The sequence below is a fragment of the Mus caroli genome, unplaced genomic scaffold (assembly GCF_978045245.1).
Source record: "Mus caroli unplaced genomic scaffold, Mus_caroli_1 scaffold_6, whole genome shotgun sequence".
Lineage (NCBI taxonomy): Eukaryota > Metazoa > Chordata > Mammalia > Rodentia > Muridae > Mus > Mus caroli.
In genome coordinates, this window is record NW_028227261.1 from 28,862,431 (window position 1) to 28,873,155 (window position 10,725).

Here is a 10,725-nt window from a genome sequence, read left to right on the forward strand (position 1 = left end):
AAGGAGGGGCACCCCCACCCCTCCCGGGAGCAGCGTGACCAGCCAGTCCCGGGTCCCCAGGCCACCGCCACCCGGGAGCGGAGTCTGGGCGGGACAATGGCCGCGGCCGCCGGGGCCCCGGGAGCCCCCGTGCTGGGGAAGGGGCTGTCCTAGGGCCGGGCGCCGGTGCCCTCCCCGCGCGGCTCGGGCGGGCGGAGGGGGGCGCGGAGTTCCTTTGTGGCTCAGCCTCCGGCGCGGCGCGGCGCGGGCAGGGGGCGCCGCGCAACTTTCCTTGGCGGCGGCGGCGGCGAGCGCGAGACGAGGCCCCGGGGCCGAGCGGGGGCCCCCAGCGCGCGGCCCGTCCCCGCCCCGCCGGCCCCCTCCCCTCGCCGTCGCCAGCGCCGGGCGCTGCCCACTCGCCGGAGCCCCGGGGCCGGGCGGGCTGCGCAGCCGAGAGGCGGGGGGCCGGACACGGCTCGCTCGCGGGGCCCAGCGCGCCGGGGCCGCGCGGCTGCACAGCCGGCCTCCGCCGCCGCGGCGCCTGCAGAACCCAGAAGTGAACAGCAGGCGACCCGGAAGGTTTGCGCGCCGCTCCGCACCGAGCCCCAGCCGCGCGCCGCCGCCACCGCCACCGCCGCCGAAGCCGGGAGCCCCCAGCCCGGCCCTGCTCGGGCCGCCGGGCTCGGGGCTGCGGCCGCGTCCCGGAGCGCCGCCAGCACTGCCAGGTCCGTGCGGGCCCGGGGCGCGCGGGGGAGCGGGCCCGCCCGCGGGAAAGTTGCGCCGAGTTGCGGGGCGGGGGCCGGGCGGGCGCGAGCGCTGTCAGCGCGGGGCGGCCGCGCTGCGTGGGCCCGGGGGTCGCCGGTGCCTCAAGCCGGGCCCCGGGGCGGCCGCGGCGGCGGCGGCTGCGCGCGCGGGGTAGGCAGCGTCTCCCGCGGCGTGTCTGGGGCTCGTCTCCGAGTGTGTGCGTGTGTGTTTTCCTAAGCCGGGCTATTCAAACCTGCTGCAATTCTCCGGTAAACAATGATTCATGGGGCTTAATGCAAATAAACGGATTGCAAACGGCGCGGTTCGCGCACTTTGCAGCCGGCCCGGTGGAGCGGCCAGTGCCGGATTTCTCCGTTTTTTTGCAGATCTGCAGAATATGGCGTCCCTGTCCTGTTTTAAAAATAAGCCAGGCTGCCATTTTTGTTTTTCTTTTGTCTGAAGATTTTAATAAAACTGTCTGAGAATGTGGGAGAGGCGGCTGGAAGCAGAGGGGGCACCCGAAGGGTTGGCTTTTTTCCTTTTCTTTGGAGAGAGCCGGGAGCCTTTCGGGGAGGTGAGACACAATACAATTACACTTTAAAGGAAAAATAAGGGGGAGAGAAGCTGCCGGGTGATTTGGGGGGAGGGGGCTGGGAATTTAAAGTTAACTCTGAAAGTTTTCTTTTCTTTCTTGCTTTTTTTTTTTTAAGATTTTTTTTTCTTCCCCTGAGGGCCCTGAGATGCCGCGAAAGGATATGGGGGCCCATTTCTCTGTTTCTTCCCACCTAGCTAGTCGCCTTTGCAGGGTTTTTGGGAAAAGTTAACTGCCGGTTTCCCCAGAACTGCGTGGGTGGGGATGTCGTGTGTGTGTGTGTGTGTGTGTGTGTGTGTGTGTGTGTGTAGGGCTGAGGTGAAAGGTTTTGGGAGGAGTCGTTTGGACGAGGCTCTGTATCAAAGTGGTATTGTAAGGAACTATACTGTAGCCCCAGCTTTGGGGGAGTTGGCTGGCTCTAGGGGCTTAAAGTGGGCCCAGGGTTTGGAGTTAAGATCCCTGTCATGAGGACATGACCCTTCTTGCCACCCTGTCCTCCAGCAGTGTGGATCCTTTAGGAGCTGTGTGTGTGTTGGAGATGGAGGGAGGCTTGCCCCTTCATGGGTGGCCAGAGCCCCCTTGGTGGACAGGAAGTTTTGGTAGCCCCCTCTTGGGGCAAGTCTGGTTGATTGCAGTGGAAGAACCCCCTTCAGGTATGGGTGGTCTTCTTAGCCTCCAGAGATGGCCTCTGTTGATGAATGTCCTTAGTGGTGGGTTTTTAGCTGGGTACAGGCCTGCAGCTCCTGTGGGTCCCGATATACACAGGAGTAGCTGACTGCCTGGCCCTTGTGATCTGGGCCTGTCCTCTGCTTGTGTTAACTCCTTTATGCCACCCGGCCTGCCACTTTGAAGTCTCCTGATTGGACATCAGTTGAGTTTCTGAAGTGGCTGACTGGACTGGCTGGTGGCTGTGCAGGCAGCAGAGTGGTATGAGGCCAGGCCCATAAAATCTGAACGTGGTCTTTTCCCCTTTTGGGGGAGACTCTGTCCTAGGAGGACCCTGTTCTGTATACACGCTCTGAGCCTTTGTGCTTATCTAGGGCCCTCCCCCCTCCCCCCATTTCCTGGAGGGAAAACACTCCGAGTCTCCCTTCAGAGCAGTGTCCTGGCTTCACCAGGCCAATGTGAGCTCCCCAAGGGCAGTCATGGGAACAAGGTCTGAGAGCGTTGAGCTGCAGAGCTAGGCATGCCTGGGTCACCCAGTTCTGAACCAACAAGGTTTTAGATGGAAAAACTGAGGCCCAAGAGTCACTACTCTGCCCAGTAGAGGAGAGCTGAGACTGGAACCCACGTTTGGGTTCTGTCTACTGTCCTCTGTTTTGGAGTGCTCTCACCCCCAGCATAGTTTGCTTCAGACAAAACTGAACAGGAATAGACAGTGTGACCCCCTTCCTTTTCCCCCTGGACCCCATTATCATCACATTTCAGGAAATCAAATGTTACAGTGTGTACCATGTCCTATGTGGTTGCAGCCATGTCAGGCGCTCCCCAAAACTGAGTTGAGCTCAGATGTTCAGGTGGGGGCAGTTGACCTCATTTTAAAATTAAGAAACTGAGGCTTAGAGAGGCTGGGCAGTGACGGAGGAGGGCTGGCCTGCAGACTCCCTGTGTGGGCCTTTCCTAAGTGGGTGGTGCTGTGGGCAGGACCTTTCCCAACTTCTAGTTTTTGGTCTGAAATTCTTCTGCTGACCCCAGTGGCTGTGTAAAAATCCAGAGGCTTACTCCCACCCCAAAGAATGTCAGAGATGAAAAGGCCCCGGGAGGTCATCTGGACTCAGAGAGGAAAGCACTGGCTCCAAGTCTGGCCCTAGCCTGTTCTGGAGCCCCGATCTCCTGTCTCCTTTTTCTGTGAAATGCTCAGAGAGAGAGGGAGAGAGAGAGAGAGAGAGTGAACCACTGGGCTGGGTGTAGGGGAGCTCGCTGGTGCAGGGGCTGGTGGGTAATGGCCACACTAGATAGGTTGGTCCTAGGGGCTAAAGGATAGTCCGCGGTGACCTTGGGAAACAGAGGCCAGCTTGGTCTTAGGTGGGAAGAAACTGGTGTGTGAGCAAGTTGTGGCCTCTGTCTAAAGCAAGCTTAGCCCTGCCCTTCCCTAGGCAGCCATTCCTTGCCTCTCTCTTGTTGCTCCATATTCTTACTGTTCGTATAGTCTCTCATTTATGACTAGGCCATTCATTTGTTCTTCCACTGTCCACTTCTTAGTCTATGGGTTAGTCAGTTCAGTAGTCCTGCCTGTCCCATCATCCATCCATCCATCCATCCATCCATCCGTCCGTCTGTCCATCCATCCATCCTCCATCCATCTGATCAGTCCAGCTCCCCCAGCCCAGGCTGGACAGATAAGAGATGCAAATGTAACCCTGGCCTGTTGAATACCAACAGAGGAGAAAAGCCAAGGCTTCGGGTGCGTTCCTAGGGATTGAGAGTATCAGAGGCTCTTTAGCATTTGTGTCTCAGGGCTCTGAGCATGCCCTGTACCTCTGTGAGCTTCCACCTGTACAGTGGGCGCTGTCCTTATCTCACCGATGATGGGGGGAGATAATAACAGTGGCTCTGATGTCTCCCGCCCCGGCCAGGCATGTGCTGCTGGACATGTGCTCAGGACATGGTCACTGCCCCATAAGGACCGTCATTTACTTTTCTAGGCCAGGCCTTGTCTTTGTGAACCATGGTGGGGATTTTCAGAATGCCAAGTGATCTGTAGACCCTGACAATCCCATTCTTCCCCTTTCTCCCCCTGCTGAAAGTTCCACTGCTTCCTGAACATTTAGAAGAAAAATAAGTAGCCTAATTCTGGCCTACGGGGATGGGGAGGGGGGGCTTCTGTAGTTTCAGCCTTGCCCGCCTTTCAACCTCTGCTTTCACACGCCAGCCCTGCTCTGCCCACCCTCATATCTTACCACCTCTGGCCATGCTAGCTTCTTCGCGTACCTTCCCTGACCTGGAATGTTTTTTTTTTTTTTTTCCTGATTCCGTGGCACCATCGAACATCACCTCCTCAAAGGGGCCTTTGCTGACCGTCTGCTGTAAATAGCTTCCCACTGTTACATGAGCCCCTGCGTATTTTCTTTTGTGGCTCTGGGCATCTGAGACCTTCTCATTTGCTTGTTTGTTTAAGCAAACACATGTCTGCCCGGGCACATGTTTAAGTTCTAGAGCAGCTTAAGGGCCACTCAGGCTTCCAGTGAGGTGTGGCCGGGACTTCGGCAGAGGTGAGGAGGGACTGTGGAGCCAGGTGTGGTGGCAGCCGTGGTGTCCTGGCAGTGCCTGGGAGGTGATGTCACATCGAAGTCTATCATCTTCCCCTGGGAATGTTGGGGTTGTTGTTAGGCAATGGTGAGATGATTGGATCACAGGTCCAGACTCAGAACGGTAGAACCCAAGCAGCTTCCCCACCCAGAACCTTTGACACTTTGACCATGACCCCATCATGAATTGTCACCATGTGTTTAGGGAGCAACAGAGGGTGGTCACTTTGAGCCAGACCATGTTCTCTGAGGCTTTGTGCATATGGAGATATAGTTGTCACTGTTATCCTCTTTTGCAGCTGAGGAAGTGTGGGTATGGAGGAGTCAGGGAGCTTATCTCTGGGGAGTCGAGGGGCGTCTGGTGCCAGGTGGGAGCACTGCTGGGTCTGGTTAGGATCCCACAGTTATGGGGAAGCCCAGCCTTACCTGACTCCTGCCCACATCCTAACCGAAGAGCCTCTGCTCTCTCTCCTAGAACTCCCTCCCTCCCTGGAGCCCTTGTCACCCATGTAGTCAGGTGGCTGTCACTGCTGGGACACTGTTTCTTCTTTACACACTTAGAGTTCCTGCACCTTCCAGTGAATGACTGTGGGAAGCCAAGCTAGAGTGCCGGCTTCCGGGAGTGTTGACTGGGTCAGTCTGGTGGTCTTGGTGCACAATATTGAACATGTGAATCAATGGGTACACAGAGACTGCTAAGTATTACCTGAGCACCACCCCCCCGACCCCATCCCACTCCTGTCTCTGTAGCACCATGCTGACACTTGCTTGGGGTCCCTAGAGAGGCTTGATGTCCTCAGGGAAATGAGACCCGCTTTCTGCTCCTGTAGTGACCATCTGATGATGCTTGTGTAGCCAATGTCGTCTTCTTTTTTTTTTTAATTTTAAAGCTTTTTTTTAAAGATTTATTTATTTATTTATTTATTACATGTAAGTACACTGTAGCTGTCTTCATACACTCCAGAAGAAGGCATCAGATTTCATTAAGGATGGTTGTAAGCCACTATGTGGTTGCTGGGATTTGAACTCAGTACCTTCAGAAGAGCAGTCAGTGCTCTTAACCGCTGAGCCATCTCACCAGCCCGCCAATGTCTTCTTACTCACTGGGGGAACTACAGGGTTAGGGAAGAGGGGTGCTCTGTGCCTAAGACTTGTATGTGTCTCCTGAGGCTTTCTTTACCTCTCTGATCATCACCAGCCTTTGCCTGGGGGTTCAGGGGAAGCAAGAAGCCCTGGCGGGAGTAGCGGTGCCCCATTCAGTACCACCCCCCCCCACCTCGTGGAGCAATGGTCCTGAAGCACAGAAAATTTCCCCGACACTGAGGAAGCCAAGTGTTGTAGATGTGTGTTGGGAACAGCTGTGGTGTTAGGAGAGCTTTCTGGAACCCCAGAGCAGAGGTGGGCTTCAGAGACTTGGCAAGTAGCTAGGTGGTGTCACTAGTAGATCAGGTGTGACAGACAGGCTGAGAGTCTTGGCTCTGAGGCCTAAGGAGTCTTCAGTCTGCTGGTTCTTGCCTCACCATTGTGGCCAGCAAAGGTGGCCATTTGAGCTTTAGGCAAAGGCTTCAGGCTTGTCAGAGCAGCCGTTCTCAACCGGTGGGTTGTGACTCTTAGTGGGTGTGTGTGAACAACCCTTTCACAGGGTCACAGATCAGTTATCCTGTGTATCAGATCTTTGCATTACCATTCACAACAGGAGCAACATTTCAGTCATAAAGTAGCAACGAAAATAATTTCATGGTTGGGGGTCACCACAACATGAGGGACTGTATTCAAGGGTCACAGCATTAGGAAGGCTGAGAACCTCTGCCTCAGAGGATAGTCTAGTTAGCCAGGTTCTGGGCTTCTGTCGGGGGGCACCTGGCTGTGGTGGGTAGACTCCCCATTCCACTCAGACATACACAGTCATACACATATAGTCATCTGTTCTGCCGCCATCCCTGAGTCTTCATGCATCCCATCCCTGAGTCTCCATGCATCCCATGGCATTACGGCGGGCCAGTGTCCACCCCTTGCCTGGATCTGCCTGGGGAAGTGGAGTCGCTCATGAACAAGAGAAGGCAGTAGAACTGAGAACCTGGCGGGTTGTGAGCTACCAGGTAGGGTTGGGGATAGTTCAGACCCCTTTGTAGTAAGTCTTCCTAGGTCTGCCCGCCCACGTGGCCACCCAGTCCTTCTGCGTGGGGTCCACATCACTTGCTATCCTTTACTCAGGCCTGAGCCTTTCCTGGCCTGATCACAGACGGCCTACACGGGAGGGGAAGGGGCTACTTCATGGAGGAGTTATGAGCACATGCTAGGGTTCCTAGTTTGGGACCTATCTTGAAAGACAGATGCGTCCATGTCAGCAGAGCAGCCCTGATGTGGGGAGTAGTCAGAAGAGCTGAGGGAAGCTCCCGCACCTCAGATACTGGCGCACGCGTGTGAGGTTCCTCGGACCTTAGCAGCCCATCACTGGCAGGGTAGCATGTGTAGTGGCTGCATATCACAGAGCTAGGCACCATTCTGGAATCGTATGCCTCTTCACCTGTACTGGCCTCCCTGCGTCCCTGTGGCCTGTACTTTGACACACTCTCTACCCTCACCAGTTACAAATGGCAACTTTGAACTCTGGGCTTTGTTGTGATCCCGAGGCCCAGGCCTAGCTGGGCTCTCTTGACTGTAAAGTCCATCCTTTCAACCTAGGCCTACCTCTTCCTAGCTGTGATTGGTTGAGCCCCTTCACTTCCTAGAGAAGGACCCAGAGACCCAGAAAGGTTTGCCAGAGGTTTCTGTTCCCTCGGCCCTCATCAATTCGGGAATTTAAGTGGCTTGGTAACCACAGAGCATCGTGCCCGACCCTAAATCAGGAAACACTCTGAGAACCAGGAGGGCAGGGGCAGGGTTTATGGAGCTGGGCAGATCTGTAGGAAGGACAGGGTAAATGCCCCCCACCCCCACCCCCACAAGATGTCCTGCAGGATGCCTTTGATACCTTAGCTCAGGTGTGTTCTAGACATCTTTCTGGGAGTGTGCCACACTTCAAAAATGTCCACAGCATCTTTCTTGCGAAGTTGGGAGGGAAGTGAGAAAGACTTGGAAAGCATCTAAAGGTATCTGGGAGAAGGAAGGGTTGGGGACTGTCACCCTGATCAACCTGGCATCCCCGAGGGAGCTGCCAGCAGAAAGTCAATAAGGTGATGGCGTCTCAGGCTGCTGCGGAAGGTTCATTGCCCTGGGTTGTCACTGGGTGTCGGTCGGGAGCTGGGTGTGGAGCTGCCGAGGATACAGGGATGGGGGAGTGGAAGGTCAGGAGGTCACTGTGTGCACACATGGATCACCCCTCTCTGCCTTCCCAGGCCTGTGGGGCTACAAACCCTGCCCTAATCAGATCCAGGGTCCTCAGTCTTGTTCCTCACGGGAAGTCCACAGAAGCCAGTTTCTGAGGCTGCAGCTTGGCCTGGCTGCAATTTTAGGGGTAGAGTGGACAGGGCAGCAACAGGACTTCATGGAATGGGGGACATGGAGGACAGAGGGGCGGTGGGAGGCAGATGTTCAGAATGGATGACTGGGTGGGTCTCACAGAGCCAGGCAGAAGGCAGTCTCACCGAAGCCTCTCTCCTGCAAAGCCTCTTGCTTGTCCTTTCTCCGGCATCCCCCTGGCCACATAAGGGTTGTTACTCTGGACTGCTCAGGGCCCTCCCCCAGTACATGAACTGCTCAGGCCATTGCCTGTACCTGCCCTACACTCACCATGCCGCCATGGGGAGCTCCTGATTCCTGCCTGTGCAGTTCTGCTCTTCTGGGGTGGGGTGGGGGAGCAATGTTCCCTCTCTGTGCTGGGAATGCTTCTGTCTGTACCCCTCTGCTCTTCTCCAGGCCTTATGTAGCACCAGTGTGAACTGAGCCCTGCCCATCTCCAATTCGGAGGGTGCATGGCTTTGCTGTGATCCTAACCTTGAGTGTCACTCTTGGCTGTTGAGGTGACCAGTGTATTTAGAGGTATGATAAAGGAAGGATAGAAATTTGGAAGTGGGTAAACTGATTCCTGTTAGGGGAAAGATCAGAGAAAATTTGCCTTGAATCTAAGACCCGTCAATTGAGTCATAAGGCCCTGTTGAGGACCAGGGAATATAACCATGGACCCTCAAATAAGCCATCTTCACCCAGCCCATGGCTCGTGTGGGGAACTGGATAGACAAATGACCAGGCTATTCACCCCTGGCAGTGTGATCTCAGCTGAGATTTGATGTCAGGATTCTGGCTCTAGAACCTTCAGATGGTTGACACAGGCTGGCATATAAAAGCAGCTTGTTTAGGGTGGGTGGTATAAGTGCTGATAGGGGCAGAAGGGTAGGTGCAGTGGTTGGATGGCGGGAAGAATGTGGCCGACAAGGACCTCTGGAGACCTTGGCTGACCAGCTGCAGGGTTACGACTTCCCCAAGCAGTGGACCTATAAAGGACTTTCTGCGGGAGAATGAGTGACAGATAGGCAGGCTGGGCTATCCCTTGGCCTATCTTCCTGGCTGGAGCCCCTGGATGCAATGAGACTTCCTCACTGCCCTCCCACTGGGGGCATGGGTGGTGCTAGGGCTTACAGTAGGACCCTTATCTTCTCTTTTGGAAAAATTTGGAGATCTTCATAGTTTGGATAGGAGGCAAGGGCGTCTTGCTTTCCAAACAAAGCTTGCAAAAGCTTCAATTTTATTTTAAAGGTATTCTTCGAGGCAGCCACATAGGCACACTGTAGAAAAGTCATAAAAGACAGCTATGAAGTACATCAGCCCCCGGCCCTGTCTCTGCCCTGTTCCAACCCTCACCCTGCTGTTAGCATTCAAGTCACTTAGTGGCATCCCGTCTTGAGAGTGATTTTTATCTTTTGGCCTCCTGACTACTGTCCCACAAGTATCTCCTAACTGCCCATGGAGGGTTATTAACTATACCTTTTAATGGGTGCGGTAGTCTGAACTCCAGATCCCCCATAGTCTGGATCAGAGCCCCACATTCCCTGCTTGCCTTTGGGCAGCTGCCCAGTCCCTCTGTGCCCCCGGTCCCTCATAGGCTCATGTGCACATTGAACAAGTCACAGCAGTGCCACTGCGGACAGTCACAGAGGAGAGTCATTTCAGAGCCATCTCTATCGCTTGCAAGTTTCGTCGTTCTAGGTTCTCGCTCCTAAGAACCCATGACCATAAGCAGTGTCATGCATAGAACTTCAGGTTGTTTTCTAGGGACAGCTAACCAAGACTGGCCTCGCTAGGCCGTGGGGTCTGAATACCTTTTGAGCTCTTCATATATCATGGGTCGATCCTTTCTGGTAGTGCTTGTTCCAGTTCACACTCCCACCGATCACCCACAGAAGTGTCGCTGTCCTCCCTGCGCCCCCACCAGTATCGGGTGTTCTCGGTTTTTCGTAGTTCCCTTTGCTCTGTTGGCAGGGGGAGCCCGTTGGCTTTTCATGGCTGGTGAGGCAGAACCGCAGGCCGTGTTCACTAGCCACTCACATCTTTAAGGATCAGCACACACGCCGCCCCCTGCTCAGGCCAGCAGGGATGGGGTTGGGCAGATAGAGGCAGCAGATCCGAGTGTACTGCAAGGGGCTTTCAGAGGAGGGAGGGCATTTACTTCTGTCCAGACTGTAACATTTTTAATTCCCATGCATGCACACTGTCATTCATTCATTCACTCATTCACTCACTCATTCGAACACCAGGTGCTGCCAAAAGGTCTCTAATTCTTTCTGATGGAGTCCTGTGACTAGGGTGGCTAAGAAGAGACAGATATGGGAAGTGCCTTGATGATGGGCATGCAGGGCACAGAGCCCATGTAGGGTTAGCAGACTCCATATGCAGGAAGAAGAAACTGTGCATCAGGAATCATGGGAAGGGGGAGGGGTAAGGAATTGGACTTGGCCAGTGAGTGGCCCTGGGGTCCTTGAAGGATAGAAAGCAAGAAGGGAAGCAGATGCTGTAGAGAGAGGAACTGTCAGCCTGAGTGGCCATTGTTCACTGGGTCAAGCAGTAGGGACAGAAGACAACCAATGACCAGCAAGAGCTGGTCCCACAACCCAAGTCATCCTTACCATGTCTGAGTAGGGAGCCCTGAAGTCGTAGAGGTAGGGCGCGGTGCAGTGACTGTAGTAGACTTAGGGTAGGGTGAGCCTGCAGGGGTGAGGCTCTTGC

At 55.0% G+C, this 10,725-nt stretch overlaps 1 protein-coding gene across 1 annotated transcript in view; it reads left to right on the forward strand.

The window, feature by feature from the left end:
* Positions 1 to 457: 457 nt before the first annotated feature.
* The window catches only part of Znf362 (zinc finger protein 362), a 31,974-nt gene continuing 21,706 nt past the window's right edge, over positions 458 to 10,725 (forward strand). The window contains exon 1 of the mRNA XM_085838937.1: positions 458 to 704. The gene's annotated coding sequence lies outside the window, so the exon portion shown is untranslated. The remainder of the gene's footprint in view (positions 705 to 10,725) is intronic.